The sequence below is a fragment of the Myiozetetes cayanensis genome, unplaced genomic scaffold, assembly GCF_022539395.1.
Source record: "Myiozetetes cayanensis isolate MyiCay16 unplaced genomic scaffold, myiCay2020 scf4, whole genome shotgun sequence".
NCBI classification, from domain to species: Eukaryota; Metazoa; Chordata; class Aves; order Passeriformes; family Tyrannidae; genus Myiozetetes; species Myiozetetes cayanensis.
In genome coordinates this window covers 20,386,451-20,400,861 of record NW_026087631.1, presented here as the reverse complement: position 1 = coordinate 20,400,861, position 14,411 = coordinate 20,386,451, and the positions used below count along the sequence as shown (strand labels likewise).

General features: G+C 36.6%; 1 protein-coding gene across 3 annotated transcripts in view; it reads right to left on the bottom strand.

Annotated features, from left to right (window-relative positions):
* The window catches only part of RORB (RAR related orphan receptor B), a 140,214-nt gene that overhangs the window by 100,133 nt on the left and 25,670 nt on the right, over nt 1-14,411 (bottom strand). The window contains exon 1 of one of the 3 annotated variants that reach the window (XM_050329316.1): nt 9,382-9,436. The exons of the other annotated variants lie outside the window; for them this stretch is intronic. The gene's annotated coding sequence lies outside the window, so the exon portion shown is untranslated. Of the gene's footprint in view, nt 1-9,381; nt 9,437-14,411 lie in introns of those variants that run through there. 3 annotated transcript variants of the gene reach the window in all.

The following is a 14,411-nucleotide window of genomic DNA, read 5'->3' as shown; positions in this document are numbered from 1 at the left end:
AAACAGAAAGGAGCTAAAGAGAGGTCTTATCTCACTAAAGGTTATCAAAACTTAATTTAGCAAGTGTATGATTGCAGGACAATAAAGACAGGAGACCTGATTCCCTCTTAGCTTATGCCAGTATAAAATCATTTTTTTAATGTAGGAAATGATATTTATGATAATTTCCTATTTTATGTTTTTAGGAACACGTATATAAATCGGACTTTCAGTTGCACTCATTTCCAAAACCAGTTTCATCTCTGTTTTCAGTGGAATTAGTATGAAACTAAAAGCAAAATGTAGCCCCTCAACTTCAGCCCCCCTCCTCTAACACAAACCGTAAGCCATTTCTAAGCACACTAGTGAACTTGATTTTTTTTTTTACCTAGGGATTTATATTACCAACTATTCATTGACTTAGTCAAATGAAGGAGAATTAAAGCTATTCTCCTAAGTGAGGTTTTCTGTTCCCTGAAAAAGCTTACCAAGAAATAGATACTTTATCAAGGGAGCAAGGACAACAGGCGTTTTACATTGCATGGAAAAAGGAATCTTTTATAAACAAACAATTTACGTTCTGCCTAGCACATATCCAATGACTGTTTGATTGTGTATCTGCAGTTGTTGGGGGTAGTGATTATCTTCTTTGTAGGATGTTCTCACAGATTTGCACAATGACTTAAAGATCACAGGCAACAGTAATACTTCTCTTTCCCCCAAATTTCACACTCTTCAAGACTCAGATCTTGTCCAGGCATCTCTCTGGGATAATTCTGGAGGACTTGCTCAAGTTTTATATCCTGACCAGAACCCTACTGCAGAATCTTTCTTTGGCACAGCTGACCTCAGATGCCAGGCAGAACCAGTGCTCTTCCTTGCACAGCGGTTGGGTGTCCACGAGTCACAAACACAGCACATGCTAAATAATCCATCTGTCACAGACATCTTGGAAGTCCTCGAGCAATTCTGTTTCTCAGTCTTTGTACTGCCTTCAGTGCAACTGAGAGCATCATGATAGTATTTTCCTCCATCCTAAAGGATGCAGAAGTTGCGAATGTAATCACAAGACGCAGCAAATCTCCCAGTGAATCAAAAAGCACATGACATGAAATATAGGAACTTAAAATACCTTAGAACATCCTTCAGCAATTAAAGGTGAAGCAGATAAAAAAAGAAAGGTGGTTCAGCCACTCGAACACCTAGAAATAAGAACACTTTGAAAACATCTTTGCCTTTTAAAAAATGGAAATAATTTGAGGAGAAATTATCCCATTGATTACCTCTATCTTTTGGAAGGAAACATCTGGGGACTAAGAAAGTATAATGTGTTTCCCTTACTACTGTGACATAAAAGAACAGGATGTAGTTTTGACTCAGACTTACGATTTTTAATGTTGGTTTTCTTGCATTGCGACTATTTTGACCTAGAAAATGTGAAAAGAGCAGGGCATATGGGTAATTTCCATACTAAGCTATGCAATATTAATCTACAACAGCGTTTCCAAGTCTTGCATTGTAGCATGCTTGTAGAAAGGGCAACTGAAACTGATCTTGGACAGGGAAGCTTGCTGAGTAACAAGTAGTTAAGATTAAAATGAAGGTCCCTCTCCCTTCTGTAATTTGAAGTTTATGTGATGCTACTTTGTCTTCAAAGTACCTGTTCTAGACTTCTTCAGATTACACCATGATTTGGCAGTAAATGCACAACTTAATATGTTACTTTTTTGGTTTTCTTGAAAATTTTGTTCTGTCACACAGATAATTATTCTTCCCACTTCAAGAAAACAAAAAAAGAAAACCACCTACTTTTGAGTACTAGCTGGAGAGTACCTTGCCAGCTTGTAACAAGCTATACTTGCATAGATAGTTTCTTTTTTATATAATATTAATTTTATGGAACACCCAAAGGTGCTTCACATTTCTGGTCAAAAAGAATGAGAAGCGTTTGCCAAAGGGACTTGTCCTACTACTGGGAAAGAGAGCCTCAGAAGCATTAAGTTATTCCTCCTCTATTTAAATCTTTAGAGATCTGAAATCAGATTGAGAACTCAAGATAGATTGATATTTCAGTATTCCTTAGTAAATAGCACTAGCATTGTGGTGTTTTGATTTTTTTTGTTAGTTTATGTTTTGCTATGGTGGGTTCTCAAGAAATGATGCTTGTGAATTACACAAGAGATATCACGGTACATTTGATAGCAAGAACGTATGTGCTCGTTAGAGTCCCTCCATTCTTTCACATGCTGACCCATGTTTTCTCATGTTTTCCTTTTCTAGGTCTTTCCTCAGTAGATGGTTTCTCTGCTTTATGTATAAGCATTTAGAGTCTTATAATTTTTTCTTCACCTGAGACTCAATTTTTTTTCTCCACCTGCTCAGAGCAGGTCATCCTCATGAATTGAGGAGAACAGGATGTATCATTCTATAAATATTCACATACTGGGTAACACCTCTGGAGGCTGGAATTTGTTTATTTACTTTTAACTGCTAATTTCACCACTGGCTGAACAGCATTTCCCTGAGGTTCTCCAAGTCCTGTACAAAATAATTCCAACATCTTGCCAAATAAAATAAAAAAAAAATTTTTCAAAGTTAAGTATTAAAACTTACAGAGGGAAGGTTAATCCCAAACAGCTTTGACTGCCTTCAGAGTTATCCACTATGAGCTGCCTTGCTTAATAAATAGCCTCCTAGAACCACTGGCATATGGACATTTTGAACATGGCCACATCATTTCAGGCTTTACAACATTGCAAAACCACACTATTTCTCACAATAGAAAAAGCAGCAATAATAATTTCAGAGCTGATGTCTTATTTCATATCAATTAAAAATGTTACTTCTACCAAGGCTCCAGAATTAGGTATATACCAAAGAACATTGATGAACTAAGAATTTCTATCTGTTATGTTCATTAAATAAATGGAAGCTTTGAGGCTTCACCTCTCATGAAGAAAATAAGTGATTGCAAGCATATGTTCTCCTTGCTGCACTGGTAGCCCAGATCATCAGCACAAGCAATGCCATTTCTGGCCTAGCAAACCAGGGATCCAGAACAATACACCCTGCAGAATTAATATACTGGATGGTTTCAAAGCTTTTATTATTCTGACACATGAATTTTCTAATATCAAAGGACTGCCTAGCTTCCATGTCAGTCTCAGTGACCAAAACCATTCTTTGTGATGTGTTCTTTTATTAGTCACTCTCACTGCACAGACTGCTACAACAGAGCGGTATTTTCTGAAATCCTTCATGCCAGCACTTCAGAAAGCAGTGACTCTCTCTTGATAGAGCTGTTTCATGTCCAACTTGGAGTTTTTGATCTCTACCAACAATAAACTGTTTTCAGACAGTGGATGACAGTCTAGGAAACTAGTTGAGCCTAGCTAATTATATGCAAACTATATAAAAAAAATAATAATTGTTAGATAAGTCCACTAAAATTGTAGTTTCCAGATTGCTGAGTGGTCTGTGAGTTCATGCTTAGCAGCCTGCAGGTGCTCCACTTTATTTATGCAGGAAGTTAGCTCTTTATTTTCATTCATATGATATTAAAGAAAGTTTTAAATTGAAAGTTTACAGCTAGGGCTCAACAGTAATCCACAAAAAAATTTGAAAATATATTAGGTACAATGATCAGTAAAAATTTGAGAACCATCATACTGAATGCAATGTCATTAATAGCCTTTACTTCATAATCCCATGCTGCAAATGTCATGGGTAGATCTCCATTAGATTCATATCACGCAACAGAAGAACAAGTCTAACCCAAAAATTATAAAACTTACAAGTTTTATAAACTTATTTATTAATTTGTCTTTCTATAAATCTCCTCTCAGCTTTATGATGTGGAAACTTATTTATTTCAAATAACATTTTCAGAGGAGATAAGAAAACCAACACAACTATTTTTCAGGGTTTTTGATATTCTCATGTAAGGGAGAATAAGTACATTTTGTGCCCCATAGCTTTTGTCAAGAATAAAAAAGGTTGAAAGTCCACTTAATTCTTTTACTTATTATTTTAACTGAAGTTCTATATATTTCAATTTCATATCCTTATTTCTATGGTTACTAGTGGCTTAATTCAACATGAAAACATACAAAATTCACATGCTCTTCAGCAGCTCCTTGAAATACCTTTTTTCTAGAATGTCTGGCCAAGTGTCTCTAAATGACAGCCAGAGACTTTAACTAGGATGGGTTTTCTGACATGTCCAAGCATTTTAGTAATTCAAATTCTACAGAAAAGCAATGTAACATATAAAGCTACTTTAAAAATATCTCTTACCCATGCCACTAGCTTGTAAAACCAAACCATGTATTTTCAATTTTCTCTGAAGTCAAATACTACTACTGGTATTTATCATATCTATACTATTCTTCCCATGACCATCTCTCTTTCTCTGTAAATTCACATACCTGATTTTTTATCTCAACATTGAGGTTTTCACCTTGACATTTTTAAGGTAATATATCAAAGAGGAATTTCTTTCTCAATCAGTCCTGAGGTGACAGAATAAAAATATGTGAAAGGAAAAGAAATAATCATTACAGAAAATTTTGAAAGGCTTGTTTTATTACTTTCTTGCTTTGCACCTTTTTCTATATCTTGGAAGATAGAGAAATAAATTATGTTTTCTGGTGAAAGGATGTTTGCAGGGATGAGTGTGGTAAAAAGTATTGGAACAGAAAAGGCTGCTGTTTTCAGGTAAAAAACCAGCGTTTTACCTTGTACTCTGGAGTTTCAAAATGCCAAGCTTGTGATGTGCTGTCACCACTTATGTGTGATTGACTGGGTACATAGCCTGCTAATCTATGTGGAGAGGTGAGAATTTGTCAGCGTGTATAAGCAGAGAGATCAGTCAGATACAGTGATAGATCTGTTCCTTGCCTAGATTCATATAGTGCTATGTTAGGGTGGCTGCCAAATCAAATTCTAAGCCTAGTTTTGTGGTTAAAAGAACAGGACAAAAATCTAGGTATGTCCTGACACAACCACTTTTGGAGAAAAAAACACTCTTTAGAACCTCTGTGGTGCTGTGCTCTGTCTTCCAGGGCAGCCACAGTGGTTCTGGAGTTATTCCATAATCTCCCCCTGTCCCTGCAGTGCACTCACAACACAGTCCAGCACAGCACAATGTGGTAGCAGGTGCCTACCTCTCCTGTGGCATTGTCAGTAATGAAGACATTTTGTACAGCCAAATGTGTTACTTCCAAAAACCCACAAAACAGTAGCATTGTTAACACTACAAACACTGCTATAACAGTATGAAGGTGAACCCCCACTTGAAGGGAGATAGAAGGTCTTCATGATGTGTTTGAAGTAATGAACAATGGCCTACTTGGTTTTTTAAGGCTTGCTTTAAAACTGCAAAGTTACTGCTACAATCAGGTAGGTCCTGAGCAGGCTAATTCTCAGACAAAACCAAGCCTGTCTAGACGACCTGTTAGTGTGGTGTTCAACCAGCAATAACACTTTTGGATGACACTAACATTTTAAGTGCAAGCATTGCCATGTACCAACATACCTCAGTGGACTGAGATGGTTTATGCTTATCCCAGTAGAGTGTTCAGGTAGAGGTGGGAATGCAAGAAAATCACAGTCTCTGCTCAAATATCTGGCTCCCCAAGCAGACCTCATGTAACCTGCAAGAAGAGCCCTTCTTGTCTCTGCAAATCTACCCTCGTCTGAGGAGATCCTGTGATGTCTCTACTAGAGACATGGGTGAGAGCTGACAGAAAGCTACATGTGGCATCTACTCCAAGTCAAAAATAAAAACACATATGAGTGAAAGAAGGGATGAACAGTATGAAGAAGAATGTGCTGGGTGCCTGCAGATTTAATGCTCTATTCCTTCCTCTTTATTCGCTCCATTCTCTTTTTTTGCAATTGGTCCTGTGACTCTCTTCATTGCAATCTCTCCAATATGTGTTTTGTCAGGACTCTTGACCATAGGCAGATTGGATGTAAAAGTTGAGAAGTAAACTTAAATACTTTAACAATAAAGCATAGAGAGATTTCAATAGAGCTGTAGTGGCATAAAACTGACAAAATGAGGTGTCAGGCACATGAGATTTACAGAAGCCTTTCCCAGCCCTTCTCTTTGCTTTTCTACAAGGCACAACTGAGAGTGCTGGCTTAAATGTAGGTCAACGTCTGACCTTCTTCAGGGCTTTTAGACAATGTTGTCTAGGCCTTCCTGTGCAATGTGGCTGCTGGTCTCCCATTCGTGGTGGTGCTTTTTATTCTCAGTTATTATTTTTTAAGCTAAAGGAGTCTTTAGGAAGATAATATCAGCTGTATCAAGTGTATTTAATTATACTGCTTAAAGGCTGCTTTATTGCTGATGGACAGAAGACTCCATTCAGAATATCGCATTCCTTACCACTTATCAAAGGTATACCAGTAGAATGTATTTTACCTTTTTTCCCCACTGTGTAATAGTAGCTGTATTAGTTTTCATTTGTATAGATTAAGGTAACTGCTGGTATGCAGCAGTTTGCAATGACTGGACAAAGAATCAGTGTTCCTCAATGATATTTCCAGACTTGACTCTGACTTGCAGCATGATCTTGGGCAAGGCATTTATCACATCATTCACATGGAGAACTGTGCTAGGACTGCAGGTGCTCTTTCAGCGCAGCTGTGATGCTTCTGCTTGCCTGAATGCTTCTGCTAGTCTTCAAAAGAGAGACCTTGCTGCAATCATAGCATACAAAGTTGGTCATTGGTGGTTTGTCCCTTAAATGGGAGACCATAAAATGGATCAGTCACTCGTCATTATGGTGTATTCAAAAAGCAAAACAACTGTATGTTCCACGGAGTGAAATAACCAGCTGCTAGTTCAGCAGTGCCTTCACACCTGAAGCACAATAGTGTTATTGTTTGCAAGAGTCTTTTTATTTGGGGTTCCACTGGAAGAACACTATTTTACAATAAATTGGCACAAAATCCCAAATAAATATTAAATGGAGCTCTTCTGGTACTCCAACAAATTCTGAAAGAAAAAAACTGTGCACATTTTGAGTTTCCCTGAAAGCAGCAGCAAAAACCAGTAAACTTTTGGAACAGTTATGTGCTGTGCTGTTCCTTACAGAAATATTTGTTTGTCATCAGTGTATATTTAATCATGCCCGTTATGCTGGGTTTTAAAGCTTAGTAAACACTTCACAAAGTCATTCTGGTTTTGGAGTCTTGCTCTTTGTGAAAGCTGAAATGATTGGATTCATCAAGGGTAAATCCCATACACAGTGCAGGCATAATCTTTCTGTGTACTGCAGTATGATGAGGAATCAAGGTGGTAGAAAATGAGTACATCAAAAGAGACTAAGGTGCTCTGTTGGTGCTGTTGCAGTACTTTTCACACTTTTTTTCACACAGAACTAAACACTGTACTTGGTATGTAAAACAGCTGTCATAGAAACCTATTTTTCCTGAATTTTTCAACTGAAATGCAGTCTCACATTTAACCAGAGCTTGTTGAGTCAATGTACAACAGGTTTAGCAAAAGGAGTGGTGTGTGACTACATACATGCACCCTAAGGGAACATGATGGAGTTTTACACAAGCACTGTAAATGTATGATCACACAACATAAAGAAGAATATTTAGTATATCAAATCTATAGTATTTTTGATTAATAAAACCCTTCTATTATTTTGGTTTTGATATTATAGAATGAATCGACAATTAATGGTTCAAACAGAGAGAAAAGTGAGGGAAAATGCCCAAAACATGACCAGAAAAGATGTAGTTCTATAAACATATGCGTGTCTCTCTGTGTGTATACATACTTAAATTAATCTATATTATATATAATAATACATATAACTGTGTGTATATATATATATATATATAGATACACATACACACAAAAAAGCTGCAGATGCTTTCAAGTATGTCTTTATAGTTTCTGGTGGCAGATTTTCTCTGAACCTCTCATGTAACAGTGATTAGATTTTGGCAATTGAGAATATTCCCAATCCGCTATTTATCATTTGAACAAATTAACATCACTAGATGCATTATTATCTACTGCACTACATATACTTTTCCTTGACTAAGGACTGGGAGAGCTGCTTAAGGAAAAATAGTCTTGACAGAATGCACAGCCTGGAATCTGGTTTCAGCACACTGGATCAGTTTATTTTCAGCTTGAGAGACATCCTGTCAGCTCGGCTAAAAAGATCACAACGATTTCATCATGCAGTGCTAACTTTACAGAAGTTTAAGAGCTACCAAAAATCTCTGCACTCATGGACCCAAACATCAGCTGAGCCAATATTTTCAAGGTAGAATATTTCAAACGAAATTTCACACAAGTGGCTTTATCCATATTTGTGTCACAGACTAAATCTCAAGGACTGTGTGTATAAGGGTAGTGGTAGATCTTCAGACCACTGAAGAAAAGTTTCTGCTTTTCAAGGTCAACTGGTGTTCTAACTTTTGATGTGAAAAGTCATCATTTCTAACAGTTCCTTTTTCCAGTAGCCACATATAACCCCATCATTTCCTAAAATATAAAATTTTCAAAAAAAATTCCCAAAACCGCACACAGAAAAAAACCCCTATATTTCAAAAAGAATACTCGTCTGCACACTTGAAGAGATTTATTTTAAAAATGCTGGTAGGATTAGTACCCAGCTATAGGCAAAGTCCTACTGTACTGAAATATTGTATAGAAAAGCACTACTTCATTGAAAGTATTCCATATATACACGCATACATATGTATACTCACATACCTAGGCACTTAACCTGATTTCCAAATGACCCATTATCTTCCACTGAAAATGTTTGTTTGTGTTAAATAAAAGAATATCTGAAGGCTGGAAGATTTTGATCTGACCTTACAATTGTTTGTTTTTCCTTGAAGGTTAGTAAATCGATCTGCATTCAAGAAATATGCTATATTCAGCAGATGCTGGTGGGAAAGAAAATTCCTAAAACCACAAAGTAGGTACTGAAAGCAACTAGTGCCACCACTGTATAGGCAGGCCGCCTGGGAGCTTAGTTTGATTAGTTGTCATCAGCTTGGTAAAATAATTAGTAAAAATGCCAGTGTGCTGCTTGTCAGTTTACAGCTTTAAAGAGGTGTTAGCTCATACTGACAGACAGCACTGCTCTTTCCCAGTATAGCAAAAGCAAAAGTACAGTATAGCAAAACCATAAATATTAATATGTATCATCAGGTTTACCACTTAGGAGTGCCATCTCCTGATTAATGGGCTGAGAGCCTGTGAGCTGTAAAGCTAAGCTGAGCTGAACGAGATGTGCTTGCAGGCTAAGATATAATTCCTCTTGCACATTTCAGCATACTGGCAATTAAAAAAAAGTAAAATAAAAAAATAATAACCATTAATCATCATATACAGAATGATGAACTATTTCATACCAGCATATGGAGGAAGATTCCTGTTCCATTTCAGACTACCCAAAATCTTTCATGCACATGTTAAATTCTTGTTTGCTGTGTGCAGATACTAAAACTGCAGTAGTATTTTTGGCAAAAGCTAGTATTTGCCAAATTTTTCAACAGTCAGGCTTCTCTTTCCTCACTGATTGCTTTTTCAACCACACTAGGAGGTTTGATCAGTGCATATGCGCTTATAACATCTCACATGCTACATGCACAGACTTAAACATGGTGACACATCCAAACTCTGGGTGATTTGCAGAACTTTTTAGAGTCCTGTATGCCAGCAGGTGAAGAGCTACTTTATGTAACATGCTTTATGTAAGACAATCTTTGTCAGTCAGACTTCTCTCAATATAGCCACTGTGTGTAACAGCACCCTGCAGAGGGTTCAGCATCATATCGGATCTAATTTGTGTTAAGGTTTGGCTCTTTAAATGGTGTGATCTGAGAGCGTTCATGGACTATTATGAAAGGGCTTGAGATTTACTGACTTCACCACCACAAAGTTCTTCATGTCACAGAAAATAAACAATTTGCTGCAACACTGTCCTTTTAACATAGATTTATTTATTAATGAGAAATCTAATTTTGTATCTTTTTTAAAAGAATGCATATTACTTGATATCTAATAGTCTAGGAAGCTTAGTAGTCTTGTTTACTACCAAGCTTCCTATAAAACAAGAATCACAGTGTATTCCTGCAATCCCTCCCAACTTATTTTCTGAAAAGTAAGATTAAAATTGTATAAGCAATGACAATGTGGAAAAAGGAAATAATGATGCCATTGAACCAAAAGACCCAACTGGGAAAATCTGCCCTTTTTAGTTATTTCATGTTATCCCCACTGGCTATTTTAAAAAAAAAAGCATACAAACAAACAAAGCCCCCAACATCACACATATTTCAGTGTAGTGGCTAGTAACAGCCATACCACATTCACTATAGTTGATGTGTTAGTTGAGACAATCCAGTTATGTGAGTCATGTCTCAACTAAACCTTCTTTTCTGATACACTCCTCTACGCGTTAAGAACTGGGAAATTCCCTTATTTTGTATAATATTGTAAGAGATGTGGAGAAGGACGTCACTAACACCTTTCCCTTAGATTTTTCCCAAGGAGTGCCTCAGTCTCTGGCTAACACACTGCCTTCATCACAGCAGAAATAAAACAAAGCAACAGCACAAACACTCGTTTTGAAACTCGAGGTAAGCATTATGAAAACTATAAGATCCTGTGATGCATTTCATTATTCTGCCATGTAGAACTCTGATTTAGAAGCAATCATTGTACTTTTGCCTGCAGGCTACATACGTGCATCTGTGTTTGTGCATGAGCAAGACTGAAGAGAGGGCTAGGATCTGGATTTGTATACCCAGACACTGAAGTTCAATGGCTCATCTTCATCTATGTAAAAGTGACAGATCTGTATAACTCCACATACCTTATTCTGTCAGCTGTGTATTTGAAACCTAGAGTCCATGCAACTGCTCGGAAATATCTCAGTATTAGCAGGCTAGAAATAAGAAGATATTAATATTTAGGAATAAGTGTCCATACAGTCTGTTAAATGAGAAATGGCCTATGTTTGGTTTACCTTCAGCACAATCAGTAGGGAGGTTTATGATTTTCCTTTTGAAAAATCTAGGTGCTATTGATGATCATTGGTGTGAAGCAGCCCTCTTGCTTTTTTACCAAGTTATTCAGTGCTCGTCTGCAGCTAGGCTCTTAGTTAGTGTTAGAAGCACTATCCTGATACGAAAGCACTGTGCAGATATTTTTGCAAAGAATTCACTTTAAATGCAGCCTGAAAAGTTGCAGGAACTTTCAGTAAAGTTGCAGGAGCTTTGTCTGTAAATGCATGCACAGACCTCCCAGACAACTCCTAGGTTACCATGTCAAAACAGACTTTTTCTGGATCTCCCCAGTCTTCCTTAGTTACATGAATTAGTATGAAATTAATAAATATTAATTTCCTACAAAACCATTTTCTTATATCAATGAAATACTATCAGCCATTTAGGCCTCTCATATAGCCTTACTATAATGAATAATTTTGAGATCCAGTTTTCAGACTTCTTAATCTTTCTCCTCCCTCTCTAGCACTTATTTTGTTGTTGCTGTTTTATTTTCTCCTTCTTTCAGAAACTTCCAGCTTTTGAACTATTTTTAACATATACAGTTTCCTATTAATTCTTTTGCTATTTTGAGTTTTACTCTTCCTGGAAGGTCTTACTGTCAAAATACTGACAAGCTGTCAAAATACATCTTTTAGACTTCCCCTCTTCCTCCTGCAGTACTATCCTGGGTCCTTTGCACTCAAGATCTACTTGTATGGGAACATCAAACTATGTAAATTTCGACTACTGAATTAAGCATCAAGAGCTACATTTTTAGTGCAATTTCAGTCACAAAACATGCTTGTTGTGCTCTCATTCCTCCTCTATCATCATAAGATTGTCATGCTATGGGTTTGAATGCCAAAAGGAGCAAGTCAGGCCCTGTATCCGACCCAAGAGGACCAGCAGCCTGAGGTGCTAAATGACACGCCACATGCCATACAGTTTCAGGCACCCAGCTGACAGAGCTGTGTGCCATATAGGTTAAAAAAGTCTTCTGTATATAAATAAGCCACCCAAGGGAAACCTTTCTGCACAAAATTTAATGCCTGCCTTTCATTCATGATGGGACAACAAGTTCAGGAATGGAACTGAAGAGCCTTGTAGGTGGGAGGTCTAAATGCCATGTTTAGTCTGCATCTAACCTACTGGCAGAAGGCCCTCTTGATTATTCAGTTGCACCTGCACCCTCTAAATCGATTAAAAGTATTTGTGGGCTTTTGTTTGGTTTTCTGCTTGTTTGTTTCCCATAATTGCCAGATCTCCTGTTATATTAATTACAACGGCTGTAATGGAGTAAAGTTTAATAAATGTCTCAAAAGAGCTGTTCTTCCAAAGAGAAGTCAAACAATGCTTGTTCAATTTTTAATGACAATCTCATTTAGATAATAAAACCACCATAAAAATGCTGTTGGAAATACGCAAACTGTCAGGAATTAGTTATAAACTGCTAAAAACAACACACAGCCACAATGTTCTGAAAACAGAACACTGACAGTAAAAACCCTGAGAAGTTCAAGATATATTTCATATAATGTTTTAAAAGGTTTGACAGCTTGATTACTGTCCTCAGTAGTGGCTATGTAACCTGTGGGGCTAAAAGCTACATAGTCAAATTCATAAAAATTCCCATGGAAACCTGGCAACTCTAATTTTTTTCTGAAAAATTAGGCATCTGTATGGACCAGGAAGCTTTATAAATATAAGTATGCATAAAGCAGCAGAGTGGGTGTTGAAGTCCTTTGGGAATTCTGAGGCTAAACCTCAGCGGAAATTAGGAGCCCATCCTCCCAATCACTTAGAGCAAGAACAATAGAGATGGTTCTTCAAAACTCACACTAAACTGTAAATGATTGGAAAGGTATTTGTGCATTAAGTAATCTCTACAGGGAAACAAACAAGATTTGAACCACGTTACTTTCCTAGTACTTCCTCCAAGTTCCCCAGAGTAGCTATTTCAAATGTGCTTACAATGAGCATAGCATGAAGTCTGTCCATCACGATCAGAAAAGGATGGTTTATTTATTTATTTGTTACAAAACCATCAACTCAGCAACCATTATTGGTGTCAGAAATAGTGTGATACTGTCCCTTCAATCATAACTAAAAAATTAAGTAAATGACTGTTCAATTAAACGAAATGTTATTACCCTGACATTAAGTTTATATTGTCTAATATAAAAAGTGCTGACAAATGCCCTTAGAGCACTGAGCAAGCTCATGTACCACAGTACCAGGTCACAGAAACAACTCCCCATTACCACTATGTATCACAATGGTACAAGATCAGGATATTTATTGTGGTTATTAATTGCAATTCCTTTTTTTTCTTCATGTAGCATTTCTCTGTGTGCAGCTCTGTCAGAGAATTTTATATAGGTGCAGTATGGATAAATATCTAAAAATGTCTTTAGAAAATATTTTTGAGAAAAAAAGTTGTATTTAATTTCAGGGGTTTTGTGCAGTTTTCAAACTCACTTTCCACAAATATTTTAGAAAAAAAATTACTAACTTCCATAAACAACTGATTTTAAATAACTATAAAAGAACATTAAGGAATTTTGAATTTGTGAATACTTACACTAGAAAGTCACTTGCTAGAACACCCTTCATTGCTTAATAAACAGAAACTGTACCATATGTCAGATTTTTGAAAGACAATAAGTGAATAAGAGTCCACCTGGAATTTTAAATATCAAATATTAAAAAAGAAAGGACAATTTATAGACTTTGGATTATGATTACTTATGGAGGAAATTCAACAACTAAATGTGAATAGTTGAAGGGAACTGCAGTCCCATTTTGTGTGCTTAAGAATACAGAAGAAATCGCATAGAAAAGGATAATTTGCCTTAATTCCGTAGATTTAGATACACACATACACCAAACAAGACAAAATAACCACGCATTTCCCACTCATCTCCTTAATATCAGAAACAAAAACGATTTGTGTCACTTCTGTCCTCACCAGATGAACCGGAGGACTAAGGCAGATGGGTGTTCCTGCTTCTGTTGTTTTCCACAAAAGGACCTCAAAGCCCCTACTTGCTGCCACAATTTTTCATCTGTAAGCAAACCTTTATGCATTAATGAAAAATCGATATGCCAATCAAATGTCTGTCTTCCACTTTATTGAGTTTTTTCCAATACACAGTAATGCAGAAATTTATTTTGCTTTCCTCTTCAGTATTTTTTCCAACTACACAATGTTTCTGTAATTATGACATATTGAACTGATTATTTTCATTTAAGTTAGACAAATTTTTTTTTAAAAAATGAAGAAATTAAGCAAAGAAATCCATTGCTTAATATGCATAGTTACTAGGTATTTAAAACAGAATTACCAACCTCAGCTATTTACAGACAATATAAGTGAGCCTTGACAGACT